The sequence below is a fragment of the Neovison vison genome, chromosome 1 (genome assembly GCF_020171115.1).
Source record: "Neovison vison isolate M4711 chromosome 1, ASM_NN_V1, whole genome shotgun sequence".
In the NCBI taxonomy this organism is placed as follows: Eukaryota; Metazoa; Chordata; class Mammalia; order Carnivora; family Mustelidae; genus Neogale; species Neogale vison.
The window spans coordinates 43,884,079-43,902,005 of NC_058091.1; positions in this window are offsets into that span (position 1 = coordinate 43,884,079).

Here is a 17,927-nt window from a genome sequence, read left to right on the forward strand (position 1 = left end):
CCACTGTAATGGAACCCCAGTGCAAACAGCCTGCCCCACTCTCCTGAGTGCCAACTCTGCCTCTCCCACTTCTTGGTCTTCAGTCTGCTCCTGCTCATAGTCACCTTCCATCCCAACTTCAGCCCTGGATCTCCAGCATTCCAGCACCAGAGTCCCCCCTAATACTCTCTGCCCATTTCAAGGGACATGTAGGTACTTCATCTTGAACTCTTTGCTGAAAACTGCCAGAACTCTGACCTCTGTTTCAGTCTCCAATGGATACAATTTCAAGTTTTAGTCCAGCAACTTCTGTTGAATCCCAAGACAAACTACCTGTCAACAAACCCCAACCTTTTCCTCACCTTTGTCATGAAAAGAGACTGTAAGGATCATCCTGGGAAATTTATGGTATTTGAGCATAAATAATCTTCAAATTAGCAGTAAAACCACATTAAATTAAGACTAAGGAAGGGAATGCCTATATTCTCTACCCTTGCATCTGACTGATAAGATCGTGCCCAAGATTTTTTTTTTTAGTATTTTTAAAGAGAATCTAAAGCAAGTTAATAAAAATGAAACTATGTACAAACATAGAGAGACTGATTAATGGGGGGGAAACCTGGAGATGTTATATGTCTCGGAATACATTATTTTTTAAGATTTTATTTATTTATTTGACAGACAGAGATTACAAGTAGACAGAGAGACAGGCAGAGAGAGGAAGGGAAGTAGGTTCCCTGCTGAGCAGAGAGCCCAATGCAGGGCTCAATCTCAGGACCCTGGGATCATGACCTGAGCCAAAGGCAGAAGCTTTAACCCACTGAGCCACCCAGGTGTCGCTGTCTCAGAAAATACTTAATATAAGAAGAGTCCATGAGCATTTAAAAATATAAATTGGGCAAAGAAATGAAGAAGTGTTTGGAGAAATAAAACACAGAAACAAAACTGAATTAAGAAAAACATAACAGAGGAGCCTATCTGGCACATTTGGTTGAGCTTTGGACTCTTGGTTTCAGCTCAGGTCATGATCTCAGGGTCATGAAATCAAGCCCTGGGTCAGACTCCATGCTCAGTGCAGAATCTGCTTGAGATTCTCTCCCACTCTCCTTTTACCCTTCCCACTCACACTGTCTCTCTAAAATAAAGAAATCTTAAATAATAATAATAATAACAATAATAAATAGGGATGATTAAATAGATGATGGGGATTAAGAAGTCTACCTGTGATGAGCACCAGGTGGTGAATGTAAGTGTTTAATCACTAAATTGTACACCTAAAATTGATTTTACACTGTATGATAATGAATTAGAATTTAAATAAAAACCTTAAAAAATAAACAGTATAGTCACTAATAATAATAATTGTGAATTAAATATCAAAAGTTAGCTTTCCAAGGAAAGTTAGTTGTTGTCATGTCCACTGCCTACATATGGGAAACTGACTGTCTCCTAATGAAGCTTTGCCCAATAGCAATCGCTACATATGCAGAGCCTTTGAGTAGGAGAGAGGTGAAGGGCAACATTATATTTATTCCTCTAGGAATCAGGTTCTGCTAACCTCTGATCTAGGTAGGTGTGATTATATCTTAAAACAGGCAACTTCCTAATCCAAAGAACTTATAAAGAAGGTTGTGAATAGATATTCATTCTAAAACTACATTTATATTAGGAGATAACTACTAAACTCAAAATAAATGTGTATTCATAAAGTAAAACACAATTTTTCTCAGGAAATTGTCCCTCGTTCTCACCCCAAAATTGCTTTGTCTTATTAAACTTGCCAACTGCAGCAACTAAAACAAGAAGTAAATTCTACCCTGGACTCACTCTTCCAAAATCAATGTGAAATATCAGAATAAAACATTAGAGTATCTGGGCAGCAGTCATGATCCCATCATTTATCAGCTTTAAGGCCTAAGGCAACTTGCTTCCCTTGATCTGCTTTCCCAATGGGAATGCTCTTGACTAATAACTGTCCTTCCTAAATCATGTATTACTATGAAGATCAAACGAAATGATACCCGTAAGAGGGACTGCGGACCAAAAGAGTCAAGGAGGGCTGCTCAGGGGTGTCTGGGATGATTCTGGAAGAACAGACAAAAGAAACGTGGTAAGAGATCATTTCAGAGAGAGGGAGCATGGATGTAAGAGAGATAACTGGGTTTCCAGAGAGCCATTAGTGGTTATGTCAGTATAGTATGTCTGCAAGACCCAAACTTTTAGGGAAGATGGGGCTGAAGTAGAGCTGGATCAAGAAAGACCCTATGTGCCACAGTGAAGAGCTTACATTTTAGCCTGGGGAGGGTTGGGTTCAAGTTTTATGGTTTCCCTCTTTCAAAGAATCAGCAAGAGCAGGAGCTTCCCAGCAACACATGAGTACATGTTTTTTTCACCAGAGACTAAATTTATCATGGGCAGAGACTAGAGAAAGGATTAGCCGTGTACTGCCTCTTTTAGAGAATTTTTGCTACTTTAGGGGAGCAAAATTTGCCCACCCAAAATGTGTATCTTTGGCATGTGGATTATTTGGGGCTGATTCTTTTTTTAAACAACAGAAAACTCAGGAAGAACTTTTCATCTTTCCACTAACTGGCTAAAAAAATTTAGATACAAGACCTGCTCCAGGAAGGGAGCTATCACCACAGATAACTATAGTATTATATGAAATAAGTATGGACAAGGAAGAACTTAGCAAATTTTGCTTATTAAAATTCCTGTGTCCCAGGGCACCTCAGTCAGTTAAGCATCTGCCTCTGGCTTAGATCCCAGGACCCTGGGATCAAGCCCCGCATGGATCTCTGTGCTTGGTGAGGAGTCTGCTTCTCCCTTGCTCTCTCTGACCTCTTCCCCGCTTCTGTGCACACACTCACTCTTTCTCTCTCCCTGTTAAACAAACAAATACAATCTTTTAAAAAATTAAAAAATAAAGTAAAATAAAATTCATGTGTTCCATTGTTACTCTATGGCTCAGCAATAGCAAACATTTACTTTTTTCTTTTTCTGTGAATTATCTTCCTTTCCTTTTGAAGTCCCAAACATGTACTCCAATCTTTTTTGCTTTGGGTAACATATATGCTATTTTTTGCCTATCTTTGGTATTTCTCATGTTTATGTGGATTCACTATACATAAGCAATTAAATTTTATATTCTTCTGTTAATCGTCTCATGTCAGTTTAATTCTTAGGCCAGCCAGAAAAATCTTGAAGGATAAAATAAATATCTTCCTTCCCAACACTACCAAATCAACAAGGACCTGTTGATAACAAACTCACACCCATTAAGCTGTGAAAATAGCTTTATTATATAAAAACTTTAATCACTTAAATGATCGAACAATACTGAATTTCTGCAATGATGAATGCTCAAGGATCTCAGATAAAGCTTCAGTTCTCTTTCCCAAAGTCCTATTAATTCACTATCCAAGTTTAAAGATCTCCTACAATCACAGAACAATGATGCCTGGGCTTTTGAATTACTGACACCTTTTCTCAAATTGAGAATCCTTTTGTGGAACACCTTTCACATAGCAGACAGTGAGATACAGACTTTCACATATAATGTCCCTTTTAATTCTCCTGAAGACATAGTTTCTTCTTTAAATTTAATATCATAAAATTCAATATTATTCTGAGAATTTCATAAAAACTTTGATCATTAGCATATCCCTACAGGGGTTTTTCTCCAAAAATGAGAGTCATTAGTCTAGATAAAGCGGGAGAAAGGCCTTTTTCAGTGGCTGTAGCATTATCTACCTTACTACCCCTACCATTTGAACTCTTGTTTTGAAATCATTTCCAAATCCTCATCCAAGCTGATACTTTTTTCTTTCTTTCTTTCTTTTCTTTAAATTTCAACAGAAATGTCTGGTTAACACACACAATATATTTATGTATCTCTCTTTTATTAAATTGTATGAGTAGGCAATAACAAAACAAAATCCTCACACAGAATTCTGTATTGCACTTCTTTCTACAAAATTCTAGTACCCAATAACGCCAAAGGTAAATAAATATTTCACAAATATCACTGAAACATATCAGGACCAGTAGACGAATCAACCATAACCCTAACTGTTAGGTACAGTCTGAAAGGAATAAGTGACTTTTCCTTTACTTGGTTGTGTGACAAGATCGTTTCTGAGAATGGATAAACAAAAGCTTTTGTTGAATATCTACAGTTGTGCTATCTTAAAAAGAAGGATTAAAATTTAAAAAAAAAAAAGCTTTTGTCTCTTCCATAATATTATGAGTACATTTTCCTACCCTCAGACATCTCCAGTTAAGGAGGTATAAAATACCAAAAAAGGAGACATTAAAAGTATTGGCCAAGTGTTTGACATTTGGCTAAAATCTCTGATATGCTACAAGAAATTTCTAAAATTGCTGACTGCTGACCCTGAAAATATTTCAGTGAAGTAACTTCTGGGAACAGTATTGTTTATAGTTTCGTACCTGCTGGCCTCATAGTCTGACAGAGTCTGGAGGGTTTTACTCATGTCAAATTCTCTTCATGAGTTTTGATTACTTTCAAAATTGACCTCTCCTGAACATACCTTATTTCTATATGCAGTTCTTGGGCCTAACTTTTTGTGTTTGTTTTAATTAAGTTAATTTAGAGGCAAGGAATAAACATTATTCAAGCTAATTCAAATAAAGGGAATCTCAAAGCACATGGAGCTAGAAATAAAGAAGCCATCAAAAAAACTGAAGCAAATGCTCTCTTGACCTGTTGATCTGTTCCTTTACCTTAATCTCCCTCTCCCTACGAATCTCCACACTCTCCTATCTCCCTGGTTCTGATCTCTCACTTGAGTCCCAGTCTTAGCCACTCTTACCTTTTCGTCTACTGGACTATTATTAACCAAGTAAATGTCTCAGAGAAATTAGCTCATGTGCTTCTAAGATGAGAACTCGAAGGGTTCATTGAAACTATTGAGTATGACTCAAAGCTCAAATTTGTCAAACATTTCAGTTTGCTTCTGAGAAAATGTCAGTGTTGCCCATGCTTCCTCTGCAAATTCCATAAGCTGCTTGTTGATAGAAGTAAATAACATAACCAAATAAAAAGACCAGAAGACAATAATGGATGATTTATGATTTATAGATTCAAATTTTAAATGTATTATAAGCAACCATACTTAAGAATTGAATCTCTGGAAAGCCTGGGTGGCTCAGTCCTTAAGCATTCGCCTTCCGCTCGGTTCATGATCCCAGGGTCCCTGGGATCAAGCCCCGCATTGGGGTCCCTGCTGGGCGGGAAGCCTGCTTCTCTCTGCTTGTTCCTTCTCTTGCTGTCTCTCTCTCTGTGTCAAATAAATAAATGAAATCTTAAAAAAAAAAAAAAAAAAAAGAATTGAATCTTGGAAAAAATATTAAAGTATATATTTAAAACTTAGTCCATCAAGTAAACTCATTTGGTAAAACTGGGTATGTACTTTGAATAACAATAATGCTCACATCATAGAGTAGAAAAAAAGATTTTGTAGATTGTGGCTTGAATCTTGAACTTGGTAAAGGAGACTTTCTTTGTTAATTGCCTGAAACAGGTGAAATTTTGGAATATTAAGTCATACTAGTGTCTCTCCCATTAAACTGTATTCCATTTTTTAAAGCCCTCAGTGGGATAATCCAGAAATGGTTTGACACCTTCTGAAACATACTATTCTCACTTTACTTATTATATAATGAAATTTTTAATATACTTTCTAGCTCTAAGTCTCACTTAAATGAGAATAATCTAATCATATTGGACAAAGGGATAACAGAACATAGGTTAAATAAAAAAAACATTAATAGCCCACACATTTTAAAAGTCTATCTCTGTCCTCCGTTTCAGGTATATATGTGCAGCTAAGAGACTGTTCTTCCCTGATTAACAAAATTTGGGGAGTGAGAAAATTTCTCAACAACTATTAAAACCAAAAAATTTCTTTGTGAAACAAGAGACATGATATATTAGTTTCTTAAAGTTGCCATAAAAAATAACCACTGACTTGGTGGCTTCAACAACAGAAATACATTTTGTCACTGTTCTGGAGGCTAGAAGTCAAGATCAAGCTGTCAACAGATCAAAGCTAAGGCCTCTCTCCTTAGCTTACAGATGGCTGCCATCTTGCTGAGTCCTGACATGGTGCTTCCTCTGTGCATGCACACCCCTGTTGTCTCTCTGTGCGTCCTAATCTCCTCTTCTTATAAGGACATCAGCCATATTGAATTAGGGTCCTAATGGCCTCATTTTAACTTAATCACCTCTTTGAAAGTCTTATCTCCAAATATAGGCACATTCAGTTTCCAGCGTATGAATTTTGAAGGGATACATTTCATCCCATAACACTTGCTAAGAGATATTTTTAAAATTAAGAACTAAGAACAATTAGCCAAGCTGTATTTCTCAAATACTGAGGAAACACCAACAGCTTCAACAGTATTATCCTACTGAATCCTCAAAATGAACATGAGAGGTCACAGAACAAATCGGAGGGTTGATTTTGCTAGTGTTGCTATCAGAATACCCCAATGTATAATACCTTATCCAGCTCACTACATTTACTAAATCTGCAGTTGAATATTTAATATCCTTAAAAATCGATTTGTATCCACACATCCTAAAATGGATGATGGAGTGAAATCTTTTGTCATACATACGTTCTGACTTCTAACTTAGAATAAAGATTAAAATAACCTAATGGGTACAGATTCTTAAATTCTTTTTAAACATCTTTAGTCCTCACAGATTTTAAGCATATGTACCATAACATATGCAACACAAGGTATTAAAACTTCTTATGTTCTCTAACAATAAAAATGTCTGATCAAAAAAACAAAAAGCCTTAATTAAAGGACAAATGGAAAAGCTCTCATTATTTCCCCATGTAGTATGATGTTGAGTTTTTCATAGGCAACTTTTTTTTTTTATTTATTTGACAGAAAGAGAGAGAGAGACAGCACAAGCAGGGAGATCAGCAGCCAGAGGGAGAGGGAGAAGCAGGCTCCCCACTAAGCAGGGATCCCCATGTGGGCCTCGATGCCAGGACCCTGGCATAATGTCCTGAGCTGAAGGCAGATGCCCAAGAAACTGAGAAACCCAGGTGCCCCATAGATGGCTTTTATTATGATGAGGTATGGTCCCTCTAAATCTGTTTTGTTGAGGGCTTTTATCATGGATAATATACTTCGTCAAATGTTTTTTCTGCATCTATTAAAATGATCATATGTTTCTTATCCTTTATTTTATCAATGTGATATATCACATTGATTCATTTGTGAATATTGAACCACCCATACAACTCAGGAATAAATGCCACTTGATTATGGTGAATGATTATTTTTAATGTATTGTTAGATTTGGTTTCTAGTATTTTATTGAAAATTCTTGCATCCATGTTCACCATGGGTATTGGCCTGTAGTTCTCTTTTTTACTAGAGTCTTTATTTGATTTTAGTATCAGGCTAACGAATTTGTAAGTTTTCCTTCTTTTTCTGTTTTTTTGGGTAGCTGAGAATTGATATTAACTTTTCTTTAAATGTTTGGTAGAATTTGCCTGTGAAGGGGCACCTGGCTAGCTTAATTGGTGGAGAATGCTGCACTTGATTTCAGGGTTGTGAATTCAAGCCCCACCTTGGGTATAGAGATTACTTAAAAATAAAATATATATTTTTTTAAAAATTTATCTGTGAAGCCATCTGGCCTTGACTTTTGTTTATTGGGAGTTTTTTGATTACTGATTCAAGTCTGTTCAAATTTTCTATATCTTCCTATTTCAACAGTTTTGGTAGTTTACATGTTTCTAGGAATTTGTACATTTCTTCCAGGTTTTCCAATTTGTTGGCATATCAAGTTTTTCATAACATTCCTTTATACTTGTTTGTATTTCTGTGGTATTGGTTGTGATCTCTCCTCTCTCATTCATGATATCAGTAATGCAAACAAAAAGTAACAAAAGTATACTAATAATATATTATAAATCAGAATTAGTAATAGTCACATAAATAAGAGGGGATAAAATTCATATTTATGAAGAATTTAAAAATATATAAAATATAGATAGCAAAATAAAACATAAATATGTGGAAAGAGACATAGATTCACCACCAAATTAATAAAAAATCATTCACACCCGGAACAAAATATCAAAATTGCTCTAAAGGGCCCCAGGTGGCTCAGTCAGTTAAGCATCCACCTTTGGCTCAGGTCATAATTTCAGGGTCCTGGGATTAAGCTCCACACTGGGCTTTCTGCTCAATGCAGAGTCTACTTCTCCCTCTCATTCTCCCACTGTGCTCTCTCTTTCTCTCAAATAAATAAATAAAGATCTATAAAAATATAAAAATAAAATTTCTCTAAAAGTTTGAAAGTACATACCAATAGTAATTTTAAATCACAACTGATGGAGCCTTCTTGGTGGCTCATTTGGTTAAGAATCTGACTCTTGATTTCGGCTCAGGTTATGATCTCCGGGTCATAAGATTGAGCCCCACATCTGGTTCTGCGCTCAGTAGGGAGTCTGCTTAATTCTCTCTCTTTGACTCTTAACAATGGGAAATAAACTGAGGGTTGCTGGAGAAGAGGTAAGTTGGGAGATACGGTAACTGTGTGACTGGCATTAAGGGCACATGATGTGATGTCCACTTATATGTACAACTGATGTTATATGCAACTGATGAATTACTGAACTCTACATCTGAAACTAATGATTTACTTTATGTTGGCTAATTGAATTTAAATAAAAAGCTTAAAAAAAGAGATTCGGTCTTCCTCCGCCTTCCCCAACCCCCACTCATGCTCTCTCTAAATCATTAAATCAATCAATTAATCACAATGTGAAACTGATTTGTTTGAAACTGAAAAATAATATATCACTAATAGTAAATAAAATACATGTTCTTTTCTCTTTAAAAAGAGTTATTGAGATTTTAGTTAAGAAAAGCTAAAGGAAACAAGCAAAGGAAAAATAGCATTAAAGATAGTGTAAACTTAGCTATGTATTTGTTGCAATTCACAGGAAAACAAAAGATAATACCATCCCTAAATGCATATTTAGTTAAATTATGCTTTTAAATCACTGTGGAAAAAATCTATTGTAATCAGAACAATATACACACATAAAAATCTAAGATTTAGAATCTTGCAAACAATATCATAAAATAAATCCCTAAAAAAAGTTTTGAAAATTTAACTCATAAGTACATAAAGTGTTTTCAATGTTTGACTTGTTTGTTTCACTGCTAACAAAGATAGCAACTGGATGGCACTTCCAAAATTAGGAAGCATTTTCCAAAATAAAAGAACAAAAAGAGATGAGAATGGCATTCTTAGATTTGGCAATCCAATAGTCCTTACATACCTATGATCTAGTGGGCTTTATGTTAGGAGAATACAATAATAATTAATGTAGCAACTTTTCACTGACTCTTTACTGTGTGCTAGGCACTGTGCTAAACACCTTATATTCATTATCTCATTACATTTTCACCAGAGGCAAGGACAGATGGCTACAACCTGAGACATCTGACTCCTGGCATAAACTCTTCAATGTGACTGCTAAGGTACAAAAAACCCAGGGCTAGCTCCCAGAGGAATCATAAATGAATGCCAACCTGACAGAACACTAAAGATAAAGTGAAGGCCATAGGGAATATAAAAGAAATTTCTTTGACATGCATTTATTCATTCAAAAAATATTTATCGAGTTGGGTGTTCTAGGCATCAAGGACAAAACAATGTCCCTGTTCTGATGGAATGTGCATTCACCTAAAAAAAAAAAAAAAAAAACAAAAAACACAACAAAAAAGTGAACAGGGAGCCTGGGTGGCTCAGTCGATTAAGTGTATGACTCTGGATTTCATCTCAGATCATGATCTCAGGATTGTGCGTTTGAGCCCTACATTGGGCTCTGTGCTCAGCATGGAGTCTGCTTGAGATTCTCTCTCTCCCTCTCCCTCTGCCCATCTCCTCTCTTCTTCTCTCAAATAAATAAATAACTTTTTTTAAAAAAGTGAACAATTTCAGTTAGTGATAAGCATAAAGAAGAAATGCACAACACTTCTGGGAAGGCCTTTCTGAGGGGATGACATTTGGACAAAGACCTGAATCTCAGTGATGTGAGAGCAACAGCCCTGAAAAGATGCAGCAAGAGCATTCCAGGCGGAGGGAAAAGCTGATACAAAATCCCAAAGTCTAGAACAAGTTTGGTGTATTCCAGGTCCCAGGGAGGCAAGAGTGAACACCAGATAGACGATAAGGGAACTAGTAAGAGCAGACAACAAAAGACCTTATAGGACATGATTTTTAAAATTACTTTTTAAAATCTTTTTATTTGGAAATAATTTCAAGCTTACATAAAGGTGAAACTATAATAGTACAAAGACAATTTATATGCCTTTAATCTAGATTTGCCTATTGTTGACATTTACACCATTTCCTTTACCACTTGTGGTGTGTATGTGTATGTATGTGTGTGTACAATTTTTTTTTTACCATTTGAAAGTGGCATGCATCATTGTCCTTTGCCCCTAAACACTTCAGTATTTATTTCATAATAATGGGAATGGGAATAATCTCTGGACACTTGGGTGGCTCAGTCAGTTAAGTATCTGCCCTCTGCTCAGGTCATGATCTCGGGGTCCTGGGATTTAGTCCCACATCAGATTCCTTGCTCAGTGGGGAGTCTGCTTCTCCCTCTGCCTGCCACTCCCCCAGCTTGTACACTCTTGCTCTCTCTCTTTGATAAATAAAATCTATTTTAAAAATGGGAAAAATAAAATAAAATTAAAAAATAAAAATGGGAATATTCTCTTATATAACCACTGTAAATTTAACACTAATACAGTACTTTTACCTAACCTACCATCTGTGATCCAATTTTATCTATTGACCCAACAACATCCTTTACAGCCTTTTTTCCCTCTAGTATAGAATCCTGTCTAGGATCAGGTGATTTCATTAGTTGTCTTGTCCCAAACATGACAATACATAATTCATTTTGGGTTTGTATGATGGTTCCTTAGTTATTTGGCTCAGGAAATTGATCCCAGCCAGAACACTATCTAAGTGATTCTGTATCCTTCCCAAGTTAGCATATCTAGAGGAACTCAATGCCCATCTGCCCTTTACTGGTAATATTAATTTTAAATATTTATTCATTTATTTTAGGGGGGAGGGGCAAAAGGACAGAGAGTAAGAGAATCTCAAGCAAGTTTCCCACAGGAGTGTGGAGCCCAATGCGGGACTTGATCTCATGACACTGAACCAAAATCAAGAGTCAGACATTTAACCAACTGAGCCAACCAGGTGCCCTCCTGATAATGTTAATTTTAATTACCCATTCAAGGTGTTATCTAATTTCTCCACTATAACGATACAATTTTTTTTTTCACAACCATGAGACTGGAGTGAAGAGGAAAAGCCAGCTCAGAAGATTGAGAACAAATAGACAATGATGTAGAAGTAGACCAAGGGTCCAATATCCTAAAGTCAAGTCAATAAGGTGTTTGAAGAAAGAGCACAAATTATTTGATACTAATCTTATATTATACATTTAGTGATACTTAATATTTTTATGCATATGGAAATAGAACCTTATATTTCACACTTTATACTTCTCAATGAGCTTTCAGACACCATGTCTCATATGGCACAGTGAGTTGTGTAAGAACAAAACTGAAAAGCAGTAAAAATCAAAGATTTATAGCCTCTACTCTGATACCATATGGCAGTGAGTGACAAACCCACGCTTACATGAATCCAAATCCATGATGTGAACAGTCCTGAGACTGAAACAAGTATCCCTAAGATCAGCATTTCTTGCAGACAACAGAGGAACTTTATGGTTACAAATGTGAACTTAAAACAACAACTAAAATAAACATTTACCCAGTACATCCTAAATGCCAGGCAAGGTCCTAAAGCTATAGCAGAGAACAAAACAAAATAGCAACCCCTGCACAATTACCTTCTCGGGGGTCTAAGAGATGTGGGTTTGCATCCCAGTTCTGTCCTGTGACCTTGAGCAGTCAACTTCTTGCAAACTTGCTTTTCTTTTACAAGTTGCTAACTTCTACCTCATACTTCTAACTGAATATGGAGAGTATTTTCAAAGGCTTATCTCTATGTCACTCCTAAAACTCTGCTAAAATTTCTCTAAGGGAGAAGAGAAGTATAAACCATTAAAGACAAACAAAACGGCAGAACATAAATCGGTAATAAAATCTTGAAAACCAGAAAATGGATGACCAAATGATAATCAACTTAGCAAATCAGAAAGCACTGAAGCCCAAGTCAACAAGAGAAGTCCAAGAAGATTGATTGACATTGTAATGCAGTTTAGGAGTCCGCAAAAAAAAATTTTTTTTTTTTTTTTTGTCTAAAGGCCCAGATTTAAGCTTTGCAGGTCATGGGGTCTCTGTCACAATTACTCAAGTCTTTGTAAAGCAAAAGCAGCAATAGGCAATACACATCTATGGGAATGGCTATGTTCCAGTAAAGCCTTATTTATAACAAAGAGGCAGGGATTGAGGGAGAAAGGATTGTGATTTGGCGAGCAGACCAGTCTGCCAAAGTCTTATAGAGTACCTCAGGGATGAAGGCATCAGATCTCTCCAAAAGTAACACAGCAATGGGTCTGAAAATAGTAGTAAGAGTGTATAAAAGAGGGAGCTAGGACCCCAGAACCTCTTTCCCACCAACTATAGCCAGATAAAGGCCTCTCTCACACCCTGCCAGAAGACAAGAGAACTATTGTCCAGGAAACTGAATTCAGGAAATTCTGGCTTGGGTATGTATGAAGGTGGGTGTGAGATGCCTTACTAAAAACAAGAGATTAGCAAAAAAAAAAAAAAAAAAAAAAAGTCTGAAACCCTAGTCCCCACTCAGCTGGCAGAGGCCGGCAAGCAGGCTTGGGCACTTTACACAGAAAACTGGTTGATTTATGGATCAATCCTAGAGAAAAGATCTAAAGATGCTGAGTTGGTGGTCACCCAACAAAACTGTCCAGACAGACCTTCCTAGAGTAAGGCTCACTGGTTAACCTCCTCTATCCAAATATAGTTTCCAGTCTGCTTTTTATGGCTTCTGTCTTTAAAAATATCATCCTTTTTCACTAAAGACAGCAATCAAAATGGACTTATGGAAATAATTTTTTTTAAAGAAAGAAAGAAAAACTCCAAGGAACAGAGCAGGTAGCTAAGAAAATTTCAAAATATAATAATTAATTCTCCTCAGAAGAGAAGAGAAGATATTGCACCTGTGAAATAAAAAAAGGAGGCTGAAAAACAAGCACACTGTCCAAGAACACAAGAGCACCCTTGGGAATGAAAAATACAATGGCTGAGATGAAGAATTCACAAAAAAACACACTGGAAAATAAAGTTGAGAAAGTCTCCCAGAGACTAGAACAAGAAAATAAGAAAGAAAAAATAAGAAAGTCAGTGGATCAGTTGGGAAGTCTAGCCAGGTCCTCCAGGGTCTCCCCCTACAGTTTTTGGCATTCAGACCAGGTTGCTTAGAACGTGAGACTGTTTTTTAAACAGAAATAGAAGATGTCTTTTAATCATTTAGTCAGTTTTCAAACAACAGTCATTTTTTTTAATTTACTTTTTATTTTCAGCTAACAGTATTCATTATTTTTGCACCACACCACACAACAGTCGTTTTAAAGGAAGATGTTCTCTTTGTTTCTAATTTTAAAATAATAAAGACATTTAACCAAGACAGAGGGACAGTTCAATGGCCATCAGACTTTAGTGCATGAACTCTGAAATTGAACACACCTGCCACTCATTAAAAACTCAAGAGTCAGCAGTAGCAGCAGCAGAACATGAGAATCAGGGAGATGCAGAAGATCTTAAAGCTACATTGGCTTTGACATTTCTTGGCCCAGAAAAGCTTCTTCATTACCTTCCGTGCTTGTGAGGTGAATACACTTTTTTTTTTTCTCTTGAGACCAAATAGCAAAGATGATTTTATCAGCAGCTGGAAAGGCAAATATTCAATGGTACAAGGAGTGATGTGAACAATACCTTGCTAACCCCAAAGTTGAGAAAGATTCCTGCTTTGAATAAACCAAGTCTAATGACCCTGTAGCAGAAAGAGGTGTCCCAAATGCCAGGAAATAAGAAAATTCTCAATAGAAAACAAAGAGGTCATACGTAAAGAGTCATCTAGATTTCTTGCTATCTCCTACCCATGGAAAAGAACTGCCCTATCACTTTTAAAGTATAATTCACATACAGAGTCCATCCATAGATGAATGGATAAGAGAAGATGTGCACACACACACATATACAATAGACTACTATTCAGTCATTAAAAAAGAATTAAATTATACCATTTGCAACAACACAGATGGATCTAGAGAGTATACTACTAAGTGAGATAAGTCATTCAGAGAAAGACAAATGCCATATGATCTCACTCACATGTGGAATTTAAGAAATACAAAAATGAACAAAGAAAGAAGAGACCAAAAAAACCAGACTTAACTTTAGAGAACAAACTGGTAGTTGCCAGAGGGGAGGTGGGTGGGGGAAACAGATGAAGGGTATGAGCACTGAGTAATGCATAGAATTGTTGGATCATTTTATTGTACACTTAAAGAATTTACCCATCTTTGATAGTAAGATCAAGAACCAAAACAACATATTCCAATGTTTCCTCTACTAATGAAGGCAATGGAAGAGCTGCTTTAAAAAACAAAACCAGATTTAATCTACAATTGGAGTGAGTGAATGTAAAATCTTTAACTACCAGATGATAAGATTCACTCTGAAAGCTGAACAAGTCAAATCTGCATTCTTGGGGCCCATGAGATGTGTATTTCAGACAACACAAGGTAAATGACTCCCAGAGTTGGGTGAGCTTATTGGGACCTGCCCCATGGATCCATGGTAGATCCACAGTAACTGGGCAAGGAAAACTCAGAAATAAAGGTCAGCTTTAAAGAGTAGTTTTATTTGTAACTTTATATTTATATCTCAGAAAAACTGGTGTCTCAATAAAAGATATAGCTAAATATTTTTTTAATAAGAACCTCATTGTTTCAATTAGTCTGCTTATAATTCTCAGTGATGGGAAATAAAACTACCCACATAACTACTGTATCTGCAAGGGTCTCACATATCTGTTAATATCTGCATTTAGTTAGGAAGTCATCAGCTTCTAGTGAAGGCGCTCAAGGCTTCATCTATCTTGCAGAATAGAGTGAAATACAGTGACTGTGTGCAAGGACACGTGAGTGCACACACTTTATCTTCGGGTTTCAATGTACTTAGACAAAAGCAAGGTAAGATATTTGTTTTGCTGCCCCACACTTCTATGACCTAATTCTACTTTCTGCTTGAAGTACTTCACATATAAAGCTTCACATTATAACATAACATACATAGCTTTAGCTGAATGTCAATTATGTATTAAGAACTATCTAAATGCTGGAATACAGTGGATACGAAGACAGAAGAAGTCCCTGACCTCATCTTTAAAAATTGAGGCCATGCTTTACTCATTATAACATCCATAAAAGCATCTTGCTTGGAACCTCAGATATGTGTAATAGATGCTAAAGAAATGATTGTGAAAATGAATTGAATTTTTAGTAGAAGTTCATTTCTAAATGAAGTTCTATTATAACGATGCTATTTGTAAATGGGTATTTGGGTGCAATTATTGTATCAATCAAGTGTGCATTGATCTAAACTTACTCATAGTTTTTCACACTCAATGCATCAGCACTGAGACTGATGCTGGTTAGTATAAATCAGTGTAATACCAAATGACGGCTGTTCTGATCTTAATGCTTCTTAACATTTCCCTTTCTGAGTCATTACAATTAAAAATACTTTTGTATTTATCCATAGATATTTGAATTCTTCCTCTTAAATTAAAGAAAAATTATTAAGAAGCTTTCATATAGTATAACTCAGTAAGACTTGTTTTTTTCATCCAAAGCTGGTTTGCTATGAGTATACAGTTTTTTTCTTCAATCAATAATATTTTCCTCAATCTCAAATCTGCCAAAATTTGCCAAGGTGGGCAATTCAAGGCAGGGGTTTTTACCTCAAAATGTCCAGTACAACACCTGACATAAAGCAAGATCCCACTCACTGATTGTTACATTGGACCAAATCTATTGCTTTTGACTAAGAGTCCTCTCATCACACAGTATTACAACTGATTTCCATTGAGAATTTTTTTCTTTAGAATCTAACTTCATAATGTCTAACATCTAAAATAACATGGGAACTCAAAAATACTGCATAGTTATGTTACCTAAGTAGACAAAAATATTTTCTTCAAAAGAGGAAAAATTCTTGAACTGAGGACTTTCAAAAGTAACTCAAAAGTAGCTTTGGAGGGGGGGGTGGGAGGTTGGGGTACCAGGTGGTGGGTATTATAGAGGGCACAGCTTGCATGGAGCACTGGGTGTGGTTAAAAAATAATCAATAATGTTTTTTTGAAAATAAATAAATTGGAAAAATAAATAAATAAATAAATATCTTTTTAAAAAAAAGTAGCTTTGGGTTTATGTTTTTGGCCTCCTAGATTATATTGGATACCTCCAGTTGTTTCTCTTCTTTTTCTTTTTAATTGAGGAGCAAACTCAGAAACTTCATGATTCCTTTGTTCTGTTTTGTATTGCAAGCAAAAAAACATCATTTCTGGTCCTAGTCACAAAAGTATTCTTCTCTTTCATACAGGAAAAAGTACCCCTGCCTAAAAATGTCTTTGACTAGCACTTCCTTGTAAAGGAGGGATATTCTAAACATATCAAGTGGGATAGATGCCCATGTGTTCAGACATGCAAAAAGCAACATTGCTATATATTCCTTAGTAGTAATATAATTTCCTCATAAGAGACTCTTAAGTTCACAAAACAAACTGAGGGTTGCTGGGGGTGGGGGATAGAGATAGGGTGGTTGGGTTAGACATTGGGGAGGGTATGTTCTATGAGGAGTGCTGTGAAATGTGTAAGCCTGATGATTCACAGACCTGTATCCCTGGGGCAAATAATACATTATATGTTGATATAAATAATTTAAATAAATTATAATATAATAAAATAATTTCCTTCCAGCCCCATTCCATCTAATGAAAGATAATATAATCTAGGTCAATTCTGCTAAAGTTAAGCATTCCAGTTAAAAATTCAATAAAGTTTAGTTAAAAGGTTAATATAGGATCCTCATCACCATTTTTCTCCCCACTTAGGAACTTGTAAGTTCTGGAGGCAGAGACTATCTAGTATCATGGCATGAGGATGGGGCATTTGTCCACGCTGAACTCTCTGTCCAGGTTGGATTCCCTACATGTCCTGAATTCCCTGTCCTAGGAATTGGATTCACTGTTCGGGCAGATTACCTGTACAGGCTGGATTCACTTTCTATACTAGCACCCTATGGCCTTTGGATATAGTCATTTTTTTCTCTACTCTGGCATCTACACAAATGCCCGTACTTTTGGGCAGACTTTGATGACATCATCCACTTTATTTCTACCAAAAGCAACAACTCTAGACTACCATAGTTTGGCCCAATCTCTTTCTCAGCCTGGAGTGGCAGAAAACCTGATGCAGTGGTCTTGGGACCCCTTGGTGCCTCATATTGAGGCCCTCTGTATTTACTGTCCACATTGATTGTCTCACTCTGCTGTCCCCACACAGGAAATCCAATGCAGTGCTTTCCGGGCAAGAAGCTTCACTTCGCTCTGTGCTCAGATTCCCACTGCTACTGATGGCTGTATTGCTCATCTAAAGGAGAGGGGCAAGAAACAGGGCCACTCTTCAGAAATCGTGAATAACTGCCACATATCTTAAGTTTCTGAAAATTTATGCTTCTTCCCCACCATTCAGAATAGTTATATAGTCTAGGAGAAAAAGAAAAGAGTACTTATGGTTTAGGACCGAAAACAAAACAAAACAAAAAAACAATGACCTGAGAGCCCTGCTTTTGAGAAACCA